The sequence below is a fragment of the Thalassophryne amazonica genome, chromosome 16 (assembly GCF_902500255.1).
Source record: "Thalassophryne amazonica chromosome 16, fThaAma1.1, whole genome shotgun sequence".
In the NCBI taxonomy this organism is placed as follows: Eukaryota; Metazoa; Chordata; class Actinopteri; order Batrachoidiformes; family Batrachoididae; genus Thalassophryne; species Thalassophryne amazonica.
In genome coordinates this window covers 71,529,712-71,545,429 of record NC_047118.1, presented here as the reverse complement: position 1 = coordinate 71,545,429, position 15,718 = coordinate 71,529,712, and the positions used below count along the sequence as shown (strand labels likewise).

Sequence of the window (15,718 nt, the reverse complement as noted above, 5' to 3'; positions counted from 1 at the left end):
TAACTTTTAGTATTTGCCCTATTGATGTTTCAAATCCCGCAAAACTTTGAAGAGGTCGCCGCACTGCGAGATCTCAGTAACACTGAGAACTGCATTGAGATGCTCTGATCACGCTGCACTGTTACCGCTGCACACGGACAACACTATTAACATCGCAACATAAAACTATTTTTATATTGTGCCTAAAACTCTCATGAATATATTCTCTGGGTTTATAGACGTTGTTATTGTGTTTGTTTTATGTAAACATGCGAGAATCACAGTCTGTCTCTCCGTTATTTTCAATGGGAGCTGCTGTGAGCTTTGCTCACTTCCTGATCATGTCGTTCTGGGAGAAAATGAAGTTTGCTCTTTAACGTCTTGATTATTGTCCTTTACAACACTTTTTGTCCTTTTTGTTCCACACTAATATATATAAGACGTCTGAAATTCGGTTTGCGCTCATTAAATTCCACGCAGATTAAACATAGCAGACACGGATTATTTATTATAATTGTTTAGCAAGTTTTCAGGGTATCATGAGTCTCTTATTAACGTGACGAAAACCATAAAAAAATTACATTGTTGTAGTATAATATTCATTTACAATTGTCATCATGTGGATTCTCTATGTTGTTTTGACTGTAGTGACTCTCTGGCGCGCAAGGGATTATGGGATACATCAGTAGGGCGAATTGACTTGGTCACGGCCACATGTTGGCTACTGTTAAGTCAGTTTAGAGTTTAAGCACTCAGTATCACAAACATAAAACAAATGCACGAAAAATAAATAAATAAAAATAAAATCCCAAACACAGTCATCGTCTTTGTAAAAACCAATAATTTGCAATATTAATAGTCACAGTTTATCTCTGTATTATATTTATAAACACAGGAATGGCTCACCTGTGTTGAGTTCAATGTGACTGGTAAAATCTACACCTCTACACCTCATCTGTTACGTTGAGCTTCCCCATCAAAGAAAACCCACGTAATTTTTGTCTTTGCATAAAATACAGCAGTAAGTGTCTTTTCACTTTAAAAACAGTAAAGATTGCTGACTTGAAAAGAGACACACTAACTGTTGATTTACGCTACAGGAGATCATCTTGACAGCCTGATTGTTGCAGATGCACCATAGACAGGAACTAACGTGTATGATTTTAGGGTTTACAAACTTTTTTTTAACATTAAACTTTACTCACTTTACCATCAAAAAATGTTGGTAGACTGAAAGTTAATGGAACTAAATTTAGCAGAAGCTATTTGGTCCTCTGATGCTTTTCAAAGTTAGCTGAAAAGCTAATCCCTAACGGAAAAGTTAGCTTCACTAATTAGCGATTAGTAGATTAGTGGAACTGTGCCCACCACTAACTGCCCCTAGTGGTTGGATTGTGTCTAACTGTAATTACGATGGGTTAAAAGCAGAGAACAAATTTTTTATATGTCTGCGTATGCATGACATATCTCAGCCGAATCTCACAGGGTTTTTTCAGGATACCATCATGAAATGTATTACATTTTCATGACGCAGTTATCCTTTCCTCATTCATTTTAACCCTAAACTTCATCCTAAGACTAACCAGTGTCACATCGAGGTGGGCGATACCGGGAATTTTGGTATTGATCCGATACCAAGTAAATAAGGCCCAGTATCGCCGATATCGATATCAATATCAATACCGATACCAATACTTTTTCATATTTAAGCTTCATAGATGCAAAGGATCCAAAAGACCTAGGATAGAATTTCGCCAAACATTGTATGTGACAACAAAATACTTTATCACAACCAACATTTTTGTTTAAAAAAATATCACTCAACACAACTTAAAACAAAATCTCCTGAGGTAGAGGGCTGACAAACCACAATACAAGGGTGCGCTGCTCCATGTTGTGTGACGTAGCGCTGCTCTTACAGAGAGTAGACTTTGATGAATCTGCATGCGCAGCAGTCAGTGTGTGCGGGAGAGAAAAAAGCTTAAGTATGGATCTTTTTACACGAGGATTGTTCAATATCAATACCAACGTTGGTATTGATATTATCGATATTAGGATCGATCTGCCCACCTCTAGTATCACACATTTCGTGACGGTATCACAAACTGATAGATTAAGACACTTTTCGTGACACCATCACAAACTTGGAGTGTGTTCGGATTGTGTGTCTCTATGGCTTCCAGTGGGATTTGAACACCAGACTCCTCACTCTACTGGATTAGCAGGGAAATTTCCATGAGCCTATTAGGAACATATTTCACTCAGGACTTCACTTTGTTACGTCTTCCTGTTTTTTGACCTTGTTCTGGGGACACAGGTGCATTTAAGCATTTTGAACTTTCACCTGCATTTATTTCATCAACTGCCACACCGTCAACAGTATCTGTTTGTAACTGAATGACATATCTCTGTGGCTCCTGATTCAAACACCAGGGTGGATGTCGCCTTAACCAACCTTTAGCAATATCTTGGATCATCAGGAGTAAAACCCACTATGTTTCAGAAACAGTGTCCGTTTTAAATAAGCATCATGCTCCACCTCTACAAATCCAGTAACTGTCATAACTGTTGAGTTACTCTTGCAGATTTGCTTTCCACATCCTTGCCTTATGACGTCACAAGGATTTGATGGGATCAAAGTCAGAACTGTCCTGTTTGTTGGCGGAGCTGTGGGCTCCTCTGAGTGCACCTGTTAGTTTTAAAAACTCAGTTTATGCAGTTCATGTTCTACCGTTAATGTCAGTTACTTCTGACTCGGCATCTGCAGAACTGTTTTGAGTTGTCACAGGCTTTGATTCGTATCAGCGCGTCTCCTGAGTCATTAAGAAAACCGCCACGAATCAGCCCCAAAGTGAAACGGCGTCTGTTTGCTCCTCAAAGCGGAAACCCCCTAATAATATCACCACTGTATTCCCTCTGTTTGAAGTGAAAGTAAAAGCAAACGCCAGTGCGGCACTGGGTTGAGGCTCTGCGCCCTGCAGGTGCGCTTTTAGGAGAGTCGGCGCACAAGAACAGTGTGAGACGGATTGACGCGCAGCAGCTTAGACGAGAAGACTCGGAGCATCTTCATCCTCAGAACCCCCTCCTCAGGTAAACCACTCTCTGGGGGGTAAACCACTCTCCGGAGTGCGCAAATTAAAAGAGAACATCGCCAATGCCAATGTGGCATCCGAACAAAGGGTTTCCGCAAATGTTGCGCACTGTAATTATGGTGTGTTTGAGAACATTTTAACTGATATTGTTTGACAATGGGAAATTAGACCTCGTTTTTGGGCAATAGCTGAAAAAGTAGTGGATGTGTCGTGAGAAAAAAAAAGTGTAAAACTTTTGTCCAAAAGTATACTTTTGTCCTGATGGAATGGCAGTTTGCGTCAATTGACGGTCGGTTCTTTGCGCAGAAAGTGCGCACTGGTGATTGCAAATACAAGTTTAAATTACGTCATTGAGCAGTGTGACTAAAAAAGTAAAGTGCGCACTTTGGCCAGTGATCAATGAACCGATCAATAAACCATATATATGTTCAGAGGTTTGTCTGAGGTGGGGAATGCGTTATAAACTAGAGAAGAACTCACTGGAATGCACAGTTACCCCCCATGTGCTCAATCAATGACCACGTGTTATTTCATCACTATAGGAAAGTGGCATTTTTCTACATCACTGACAGAATGATGTAATCTGATTACATATACATTATTGTGCAAAACATTTAGGCATCACCTCAGACATCATCTCAGGGGAGGTGATGGTCTAGTGGTCAAGGTGTTGCCCTTGAGACCAGAAAATCCTTGGTTCAAATCCCCGCCTGACTGGAAAATCACTAAGGGCCCTTGGACAAGGTCTTTATTCCCCTATTGCTCCCGGTGTGTAGTGAGCGCCTTGTATGGCAGCACCCTGACATCGGGGTGAATGTGAGGCATAACTGTAAAGCACTTTGAGCGTCTGATGCAGATGGAAAAGCGCTATATAAATGCAGTCTATTTATCACAGGTTTGGATGAGATGTTTTTTCTTCAAGAGTCCAACAAAAGAAAATGACACGTGCAACTGTTCCCTTTTCAGAAAAAATCGAATTAATGTGAGATTATTTTTTAACCCCAGTTTTTCTAAAGAAGCTAATGGACCGCATTCATACAATGCTTCTCCGTCAGACGCTCAATGCCCTTTACCATAATGCCTCACATTCACACTGATGTCAGGGTGTTACCACACAAGGAGCTCACCACACACTGGGAGCACCTAGGGGATTAAGGACCGTGCCCAAGGACCCTCAGTGATGTTCTGGTCTGGCTGGATTTTGAACTGATGATCCTCTGGTCTGAAGCCCAGTGCTTAACCACAAGGCCATCACCTCTCTTAAGATCACAAACTAATGAGCACAAAATAATTTTGTGATACTGTCATGAAATGCGTCACATTTTTGTGACGCGGAAGTTTAATTCACTATTCTTAACCTTATCCCGAACCATAACCCCAACTATAATCCCCACAAATTTTGTGATACCATCACAAAATTATTTTGTGATGCATTCACAAAACGTGGTACATTTTCATGACGGCATCGCAAACTAATAGATTTGACAGCAACCCTTTTTGTGATGCCATCTCGAAGCGGCGTGAGATTGGTTTGGCCATTGGTATAGGCAATATGGTCGCCAGGGCGCTATCTTATAGGGGGGGAGACACAAACTCCCCCAGCCCCAGAATGGACTGGTTTTCTATTTTTCAACTGTACATCATGTTACAGTGCGGGGAGTGGGCGCGCCTTCTGTTTTTTGCTGTTTCTTCTGCTTGTTGCTGACTGAGAAGGTGTCACAGAAAGGCCGATACCCACACGATACCTGGTGCTGGTGCGTTCATTCATTGAGATGTTTCTACAGCTTAATTGGAGTCCACATGGGGTAAATTCAGTTAATTGGACATGATTTGGAAAGATATATACCTGTATGCATATAAGGATCATTCATTCATTTTCTGCTGTTTATCTCTGTATGGTTCATGGTAGCAGTAGACCAAGCAGTTCAGCCAACACTTCCTTGTCCTTGGCCAAATTTTCTAACTCTTCCTGGTGGATCCTGAGGTGTTCCCAAACCAGCTAGGAGATATAATCCCTCCAATATGTCCTGAGTCTTACCCGGGGCCTCCTTTCAGTTGGATGTGCCTGGAAGACCTCCCCTTGGGAAGATTCCCTCAGGGAAATTGAGGTTTCAGCAGCATTGTATAGTGGCACACAGGGTAAGAAGCACACAGATATCCAATGGAGGAATCTCATTTCTGCTTCTTGTATCTGTGACCTTGTTCTTTCGGTCATGAGACAAAATTCATCACCATATTGTTGTCCTCTCATTGTCGTCATTAAAAAATGGTCATTGATGAAGATATTTCGTCACATCTAACAAAATTAATACCACAATACTGTGCATCCGGGAAGTATTCACAGTGCTTCACTTTTTCCACATTTTGTTATGTTACAGCCTTATTCCAAAATGGATGAAATTCATTATTTTCCTCAAAATTTAACACACAATACCCCATAATGACAAAGTGAATTTTTTTTTTGACATTTTGGCAAATTTATTAAAAATAAAAACTAAGAAGGCAACACAGTGGCAGTGGTTAGCACTGTTACCTCACAGCAAGAAGGTCATGGGCTCGATTCTGACCTGTGGTCTTTCTGTGTGGAGTTTGCATGTTCTCTCCATTTTTGCGTGGGTTCTCTCTGGGTGCTCCGGCTTTCTCCCGCATCCAAAGACATGCAGGTTAGGTGGACTGGAAACTTTAAATTGCCGTAGGTGTGCGTGTGAGTGTGAATGTGTTGTCTATACTGTATGTGGCCCTGCGGCAGACTGGCGTCCTGTCTGGGGAGTACCCCACCTCATGCCCTATGACTGCTGGGATAGGCTCCAGCCCCCCGTGACCCTTATTTGGAGTGAACGGTTGAAGGTGAGTGAGTGAGTGAGTGAGTGAGTGAGTGAGTGAGTGAGTGAGTGAGTGAGTGAGTGAGTGAGTGAGTGAGTGAGTGAGTGAGTGAGTGAAAAAACTAAGATATCACATACATAAGTCTTCACAGCCTTTGCCATGATGCTCAAAATTGAACTTAAGTGCCTTCTGTTCCCACTGATCATCCTTGAGATGTTTCTACAGCTTAATTGGAGTCCACCTGAGGTAAATTCAGTTGACTACCTCCGCCAAGGAGGTTATGTTTTCGGTCGTGTCCGTTTGTTTGTTGGTTGGTTGGCTTGTTAGCAGGATTACTCAAAAAATCCTCAACGGATTTTAATGAAATTTTTTACCAGGGGTGTATCTTGGCCTAACTTAGAAGTCATTAAATTTTGGTAATGATCCGGAACACGATCCGGATCCAGTAATTTTTTAAGGATTCTTTATCATTGCAGGAATTTCAACATTTTTGCATCTAACTTCATGAAGACGGGTCACAAAGGCTGAACAAAAATTAAGTTATGACACAACAATAATTTAGCATTTGTTTCTCTTCATTGAATAAACATGTTATTAGAAAATAATAAAAAAAAAACTTGTGCAGTTCAAAAATACATTTGCTGAAGATCTAAGGGTTTAACCCTCTGTGGCCGACGCCGTCATATATGACGGATGAGATCAAGCTTTACTAAATTATAATTAAGTTTTTAATGATATGAGATAGAAACTTACTTTTTTCTGAAAAGTTAACTCTGCGGACTTTCGAGCCACCATCCACCATCTTTGTACTCCTCACAGAAGCTGTGTGATGACGTGAGCAATGTGAGTGTCCAATCAGAATTGGTTCACCGTCACATGATTTTCCAAAATCCAATCGTAGGGCAGATTCACCTCACGTGACACCAAAGATTGTTTTTAGGAGTGATGTGTTACTAGTTGGCCTGTTTGAATAGCCCCCTGTCTGCTCCAATGCACCCTGCGCCATTATGCACAGCGAAAGTGAAAGTGAGCAGATGGAGCAGGCAGAGAGCCTCTCATACAATCTCATGTGCTCAAACAGTGTGTGAGTATCAGGATTGCTCGACTAGTTTTCCTGTGAATGTTACTGGATAAGCCTGTGGCAAGCTCTCTCGCTCTGGCGTCAAGCACTGTTTACCATATCAATGGAGCAAGGGGGAGGAGCCGCTCCTCAAACTGAATGAGCCTCGAAGTGTGAATGTTGCTTTCAGAGCAGGAGAGAACAAACACACAGTCAACTTCATAGTAGAAGTTTGTGATGTGACCTTTGTGTAATAGCAGATAGAAATTGCTTTGAGATGAAGACAAACAAAACACATAGACCATTTTGTTTATATTGTTCAAAATTTGCATTTGTGTTTATTGTTTGAACCTTTTTGTTGTACAGTCTTTCACACAAGACCTCAAATTACCTTTATAAAGTGTCAAAACAGTTGTTTATTATAATTTGCTGTGTGTTTTGAATAAATGTGTGTGGCAAATTATTTTCCGCTTTACTTTTTCCTTTCTTATTTCTGATTGGAAACCTTTATTACACTTCTAAAACACAACTATAGCATATATATTTTGAAAGTATGGGTTGTCCTGAAAAAAGAGACATAAAACTTGATTGTGGGATGCAGGGAGAGCTGTTAACAGCAATAATAAAACATTTATGCCAGGCGAGTGAACTGTCCAAAAAATGCCCTCAGATCCCAGAGGGTTAACCACTGAATCTGAAACATGAAGGTAGATGCGTGAAACGACGTGGAATAAGTCTCTTTGCCAAAGGGTATTCCATGTGATGCCAGTGACCCTATGGCCTTGGCGGAGGTTTGCGCTCTCCGACTGCTTCTAGTTGGACGTGATTTGGAAAGATACATACCTGTATGCATATAAGGTTCCACAGTTGACAGTGTATGTCAGAGCACAAACCAAGCATGAAGTCAAAGGAATTGTCTGTAAGGTAAGATAATACTTTATTGATCTCACAGTGGAGAAATTCACATTACGTCAGTTCTTAATAAACACAAAAGATGAATGCGAGTAGAAGAAGATGTGCATCAAACAGCATGTGCAAAGATAAGCAATAATAATAATACTTGTAACAAAAAAATAAAATAAGAAAATGGGGTAGAAATGATATATATATATATATATATATATATATATATATATATATATATATATATATATATATGAGGTCTGTCAATAAAGTATAGGTCCTTTTTATTTTTTTCAAAAACTATATGGATTTCATTCATATGTTTTTACGTCAGACATGCTTGAACCCTCGTGCGCATGCGTGAGTTTTTCCACACCTGTCGGTGACGTCATTCACCTGTGAGCACTCCTTGTGGGAGGAGTCATCCAGCCCCTCCTCGGAATTCCTTTGTCTGAGAAGTTGCTGAGAGACTAGCGCTTTGTTTGATCAAAATTTTTTCTAAACCTGTGAGACACATCGAAGTGGACACAGTTCGAAAAATTAAGCTGGTTTTCAGTGAAAATTTTAACGGCTGATGAGACATTTTGAGGTGATACTGTCGCTTTAAGGACTTCCCACGGTGCAAGACGTCGCGCAGCGCTCTCAGGCGCCATCGTCAGCCTGTTTCAAGCTGAAAACCTCCACATTTCAGGCTCTATTGATCCAGGACGTCGTGAGAGAACAGAGAAGTTTCAGAAGAAGTCGGTTTCAGCATTTTATCCGGATATTCCACTGTTAAAGGAGATTTTTTTTAATGAAAGACATGTAAACAAGTTGTTACTGCACATGATTTGTGGACATATTATTGCATATGGTTATTTCACAGTGTTATTGTACAGTCTGACAGCAGCAGGGATGAACGACCTACGGTATCGTTCCTTCTTGCACTGAGGGTGCCTCAGTCTGTCACTGAAGGAGCTACTCAGCTCCACTACAGTCCGGTGCAGAGGGTGAGAGGAGTTGTCCATGATGGGTTTGAACTTGGCTAACACCCTCCTCTCAGCCACCTCCTCCAAAGAGTCCAGAGGACAGCCCAGGACAGAGCTGGACTTCCTGACCAGCTTGTTCAGTCTCTTTCTCTCCCGCTCTGTTCTGCCCGGGGCCCAATAAACGACAGCACAGAAGAGAGCTGAGGCTACAACAGAGTCATAAAAGTCTTAAAGTAGACCTGCAATGAAATAAATGCAGTCAGATCTTTGGACCAAAAAATGACTTATATTTACACATAAGATCCTTCTGAATGTAGTAAAGTAAATCTGCAAGCCCAGATCTGTCATTCAATGGAGAAATCTTCATTTAAAAAATGACAAATTTACAGCTAAAATTTGGCCCTCTGCAAAACTGTCATCACATCTGGGACGTTGCCGAGACATAAGCGAATAGACCCTATCCCAGCATGCATTGCGCACGCCAGCTGTAATTTGTGGATTTACGTCAGTTTGCATCTCTTACAAAAACACCTTTTTATTGTCTTATACAGAAGGATCGACTTTTTTAAAACTTCATATTGTCTTGAGGTGCGTTTGTTGAGTATACATTTCTTTTATTTTTGCTTGAAAATCATTTTTGGAGTCTTTTTCATACGCCCATTTAATTGAGTGGTGTCGCATTGAAAATCTACTGTCTTTAGCTTACCGCCGTTTCAAGGTTGTTTACCCCTCGCTCACACTGCCTCCGGTGTTACCGTTGCGGGACCCACAAAGAATCCAAGTCATTAATAAGATACAAACCTCTCTCAGTGGCCACGGAGTTCTGCGGCTGCAGTTACCAAGACTGTGCGGCGCTGCAAATTTTTCCACAAGAAGTCTCCTTGCGGGCTGCCGGAGCACTCCGCATCAAAACAGTGAGCGCAGTCTCTGGACTTGTTGCCAAGTTGGCCGCACCTCCATTCAGTAGACAGGGAGGTGTTGCCGGAGTTGGCCGCAGCTCTGCACAGCAGACACGGGGGCGGTGTGAGTGGCCCGTTGCGGCGTTTACCGAGCCCGCAGACTCTGTAAGTGCATCGGAGGCAGTGAGAGCAAGGCGTAAGGGTCGGGGAAGAGCGTCGCCCTCTGTTGATGTTGCCGCTGATCTCAGCATGCAGAGCTGTATCTCGCATTCATTGCAGCTTACTTTTGGATGTTGAAACCAGGATGTGTATAACAGTATATAACTATAGTGTATAACTAACAGATTAAAATCAGTTTCAACTGAGAAATAGCTTGTATTGCATTCACTCAACACACGGGATCGCACTGAAGGCGCTTGCGCTCTGTCTTCTCCCTCACGTCACGGCAATGTCCCGAATGTAAACAGTTTTCACGGAGGGCCAAATTTTAGCTGCAAATTTGTCATTTTTAAACAAAGATTTCTCCGGTGAATTACAAATTTGGGCTTGCAGATTTACTTTACTGCATTCATAAAGGTCTTATAAATACATATCAGCTATTTCTTTCTGAGATCTGACCACATTTATTTCAGTGCAGGTCCACTTTAAGCAGAGGCCTGCTCACTCCAAAGGATCTCAGTCTCCTCAGGAGGTGGAGGCGACTCTGGCCTTACTTGTACAGGGCGTCAGTGTTGTGAGTTCAGTCCAGTTTGCTGTTGAGGTGAACACCCAGGTATTTGAAACTGTCCACAGTCTCTATGTCCTCCTCCTGGATGTTCACCGGTGGGTGAGGTGGTGATTTCCTCCTGAAGTTGATCACCATCTCCTTCGTCTTACTGGTGTTGAGACACAAGTGGCTGCGCTCACACCAGTCCACAAAGTCTGTGATGACCGACCGGTACTCCAGCTCGTTCCCCTCAGACACATGACCCACAATGGCAGAGTCATCAGAGAACGTCTGGAGATGGCACCTGTCCGTGTTGTAGGTGAATGACTGTTTCATTCACGCACGGAAAAATATAAAGTCTGACCTGTTCATTTCAGTCCAATTCACCATCACAGACGGACATGAATCCACATAAAGCTCCTGATTTTTGAAAATGACCTTGGAAAATCCTTTAATTCGTGGCTGGAAATATAACGTTTTAAAACAAGTCCCTCTGTGCTTTTTCTGCTCCAGGTGCATTTCTCATGCCGGTGCTGTACTCTGTGGTGTGATCATCATATGACAGATCATCTGATGATCACACCACAGCGACGGCTGTGGCAGGCGATCTGGGTGATCACGCCTGATTAATGCACTGTTTAAAGATTTAAAGTGCCGTGCCTGTCGGTGATCACCACGCCGACAGATCACACAGCACGTCATTCAGATCACACTGTGATGTGAATGACCTGTTCAGCAGAGCTGAAAGCAGCCGCTCGGCACCTTCAGCTCTGCTGATCAGGAAGCAGCCGGTGCTTTCAAAGTTTTAAGAGTCACAGCCCTCCATTCATTCACAGCAGTGTTTCCCCACAGCCAGTCTACTCATCAGCATTTTGTACACAATGAAAATAGTTCACCATACGACGGCGTTTTAGGGCCACATTGAATTTTTTTTTTTTTTTTTTAAGACTTCGAGAATAAAGTCGTAATATTACGAGAATAAAGTCGTATTTTTATGAGAGAAAAAAACAAGTTTCCCGGTCGACACACATCAGAACAGCTAACATAGGCTAACACTATCATGTGGAAGCAGCCTTAGGTTTTTTTTTTTTTTGTAGTTTTTGAAAAAGTACTTAACTAAACAGTGCCTCAAACTTGGGTTTCTGAACAAGCAAAACTGTTGTATAGACGTTTGACGTGGATGCGGCACAACAGAGAGGAGTCATGGAGGCTGGTTTGTGTGCTGTCAATGTTTCATTTCCGGAATCAAGCTTTTTTCTCTTTCACAATTACTATTTTTTTCTCGCAAAATTACGACTTTATTCTCGTAATATTACGACTTTATTCTCGAAGTCTAAATAAATAAATGTGGCACTAAAATGCTATCGTACCACCGAGATAAGAAATGAAAATAAAGAAATAAAATAATTTTTTATTACTTTGTTTCTGACATGCGCCACACGGTGCAGTACCGACCAGAACCACTGGGTTGAAACTGGGGTGACGGCAGACGCTGGATAATCGTCAAGGTGTGACAGCTGCATTAATTTATTAGACGTATGACAGCGTGTGCCAGAGTTTTTAAAAACGGCCGGCATACGCAGGCTAAATCGTCAAGGTGTGACAGGGCCTTAACTTTTAGTATTGACTCAGACACTGTCAGCTACTGAGAAGCCAATTTTGAGTTTAAAGTCCCTGTCACATTGACGTATTCGTAGAGCTGCTCATTGCGGCATTGTTTAATTTAGATACGCCCAAAATACGTGCGTACTCAGCCTTCTTCAGTGTTCGTTCATACTTGCAGCTGCGTGTGTTTGTGTTTTAATGTGTGCACAAAGTCGCGTGGACCATGCCGTTATTAAACCAGTTCAGTGCTATTTTCTGCCTCTATGGAAGTGCGCTCTGTTCTCTACTGCAGGTGTGGTGCGGCTCAAAAACATAGTCATTTAACATTATTATTATTATGTTTTTTATTTATTTATTTGTTTATTTATTTATTTATTGTCTTGGTGGATCACTTTCTTTGTGTTCAGTAAACTTCTAAACCTCTGGTTGCTCTGATCTGGTCCGCTGATTTCATCCGATCTGATCGATCAGGTCGTGTGATGATCGCACCGACATGCAGCGAGTGCGCTTTTATTTTAAAGAGTCACAGGTCTTATTAGACACACACACAGAGAGAGAGAGTGTGTGAGGGAGAGAGAGTGTGAGAGAGAGCGCTTTTATTTTGAAGCCACAAGTCTGATGAGAGAGAGAGAGAGAGAGAGAGAGAGATTTTATGAAACAACAGTCAGCTTTGTGACATGGTGAACAGAACTCATATAATGAGTCCAGTATGACAAAGTGAAGCAACGATCTTGCAGTATCTATAGCTCCAGAAGAATAATGGAGCCCAGCGGGAGGTGTGAAGTGGCGTACAGTACAGTGTTGCAGCATGGGCGGGCTCACAGTAGCATGGCGCTGCGTGTACTCGCGTGAAGGCTCCATGCTGTGCTGTACGCCGAAGAAAATGAAACATGTTTAATTTCTTCTGTCCTACACGTGTAGCCCTCAACATACTGCTGCGTATTGAGACAAAACTCGAGGTAAAGTGGGCGGAGAGCTGCTCATTGCAGCGTAGACGATATGCTGCAATGAGCAGCTCTAGGAATACGCCAATGTGAAAGGGGCTTAAGCACCGCAGGGGCTTCTGAGTAAATTCAATGGCAGTCACAAGCCCAGAACAAACAATGAGCCAGAGCTTTTGTCTTTATGCACCCTATCGGCTGCTGCAAAGACGTGTTATTTACTTTTCACACACAACAACACAGACGGTGGCAGAAGAAATCAGACGCACAGCGCTTTTCCCTCATGGTCACAACATAACTCTTCACCAAACTAACTACACTGCTTAAACTATAAAAAAACACAACATATCTATAACACTAACAACACTGCTAAACCAACATGTACTACAATAACAATAATTAAAAAAACAAACAAACCCTGAAGTCCAATAATGCATTGCAGCAGCAATCGACAGCGTCTGCTTTAAAGACAGATCTCCTTTTTACCAGTCGCATTGAACACAACATGGATGAGCCATTCCTGAATTGTTGTGTTGCTCAAAAATATTGTCTAATGAACTATCCAGTGTTATACACAGATCAGCGAGCCGACCCGCCCCCTTCTGCTGGGGCAGGGCTGAGGTCCTCACAGTGGCCTGACTGTTGCAGACACACACCAGACAGAAACTAACATGTATGGTTTTGGGGTTTACAAATGATTTTGACCATTAAGCTTTACGCACTATGCCAGGAAAAAAATGTTAGCGGACTGAAAGTTAGCGGAACTAAATATAGCTAAAGCTAATTGGTCCACTGATGTTTTCAAACTTAGCTGAAAAGCTAATCCTCTCACGAAAGAGTTAGCTTTGCTAATTCGTGGTTAGTGTAACTGTGTCCTCCACTGGTTATTATCTATATTATAATAGCTAAGTGGCCTCTGTGTGCATGTATGCATGCTTGTGTATGGCTTTGGTCATGGAGAAACTGGAGAGAGCTGACATCTGCCGTTTGATATGCACCTGTATTTTGGGTCAAGGATGAACACTGCGAAAACAGAAAGTTGAGAAACAGAAAGTACGAGGTCTATTAGAAAAGAAACCGACCTTTTTATTTTTTTCAAAAACTATATGGATTTGAATCACGTGCGATTACATCAGACAAGCTTGAACCCTCGTGCGCATGCGTGAGTTTTTTCACGCCTGTCGGTTGCGTCATTCACCTGTGGGCAGGCTTTGAGTGAGCACTGGTGCACCCCTCCCGTTGGAATTCCTTTGTCTGAGAACTTCCTGAGAGACTGGTGCTTTGCGTGATCAAAATTTTTTCAGAAACTGTAAGGCACATCCAAGTGGACACCATTCGAAAAATTCAGACGGTTTTCGGTGAAAATTTTAACGGCTGATGAGAGATTAAGGAGTGTTACTATCGCTTTAAGGACAGCCCAAGGTGCCCCAAGCCGCCGTCGTCAGCCTGTTTCGAGCTGAAAACTTCCAAATTTAAGCCTCTGTTGACCCAGGACGTCGTGAGAGAGCAGAGAAGTTTCAGAAGAGGTCGGGATCAGCAGTTTATCCGGACATTCCACTGTTAAAGGAGATTTTGTAATGAAAGACGTGCGGACGGATTTGCGCGTCGGCACGCAGCCGCTCATCGCACGGCGCCACAGAAAAACACCTCTGTGTTGATAACCATTCATAAGATTCAGGCGGTTTTCGATGGCTTTCAGTCGAGTGAGTATGCGAGAAATTGTTTAACAGCTGGGCATGTTCAAACTTGTCCTGTGAGACTTCAAACGGAGGTGTTTTGCTGTGGCACCGTGCGATGAGCGGTTGCATGCCGACATCTTTCATTACAAAATCTCCTTTAACAGTGGAATTTCCGGATAAACTGCTGATCCTGACCTCTTCTGAAACTTCTCTGCTCTCTCATGATGTCCTGGGTCAACAGAGGCTTAAATTTGGAAGTTTTCAGCTCAAAACAGGCTGACGACGGCGGCTCGGAGCGCGGCGTGCCGTCCGGCGCCGTGGGCTGTCCTTAAAGTGATAGTAACACTCCTTAATCTCTCATCAGCCGTTAAATTTTCACCGAAAACCGTCTGAATTTCTCGAATGGTGTCCACTTGGATGTGCCTTACTTTTTCTGAAAAAATTTTGATCAAGCAAAGCGCCAGTCTCTCAGGAAGTTCTCAGACAAAGGAATTCTGACAGGAGGGGTGGACCAGTGCTCACTCAAAGCCTGCCCACAGGCGAATGACGCAACCGACAGGCGTGACAAAACTCACGCATGCGCATGAGAGTTCAAGCTTGTCTTACGCAATCACACGTGATTCAAATCCATATAGTTTTTGAAAAAAATAATACGGTCGGATACTTTTCTAATAGACCTTTGTATTAGCTAACAGGCGTGAACAATGGCTGTTGTTCTGCAATGCACTATGGGAGTTTGGGGTTTTGAGTTCAATTGGTTTAGTCAGTTTAAGTGTCATGTTGCCATTACCATGAGTGAGAAGTCTAGTGCATTTGATGTCTTCTGCCAACCATCTCTGTTTGTGTGTGTGTAAAAATAAAAGCACCTGCTTGGGGCAGAATACAGAAAAGACAAAAAGGAGCTCGGTCACTCGGGCGGAGCTCGGAGTCGAGCCACTGCTCCTCCATGTCAAAAGGAGTCAGTTGAGGTGGCTCGGGCATCTTTTCCGGATGCCCCCTGGACGCCTCGCTGGAGAGGTGTTCCAGGCACGTCCTATTGGGAGGAGGCCCCGGGGAAGACCCA

General features: G+C 42.6%; 1 protein-coding gene across 3 annotated transcripts in view; it reads left to right on the top strand.

Moving 5' to 3' along the window:
• The window catches only part of ciita (class II, major histocompatibility complex, transactivator), an 81,704-nt gene that overhangs the window by 6,673 nt on the left and 59,313 nt on the right, over nucleotides 1–15,718 (top strand). The window contains exon 1 of one of the 3 annotated variants that reach the window (XM_034189956.1): nucleotides 2,934–3,069. The exons of the other annotated variants lie outside the window; for them this stretch is intronic. The gene's annotated coding sequence lies outside the window, so the exon portion shown is untranslated. Of the gene's footprint in view, nucleotides 1–2,933; nucleotides 3,070–15,718 lie in introns of those variants that run through there. 3 annotated transcript variants of the gene reach the window in all.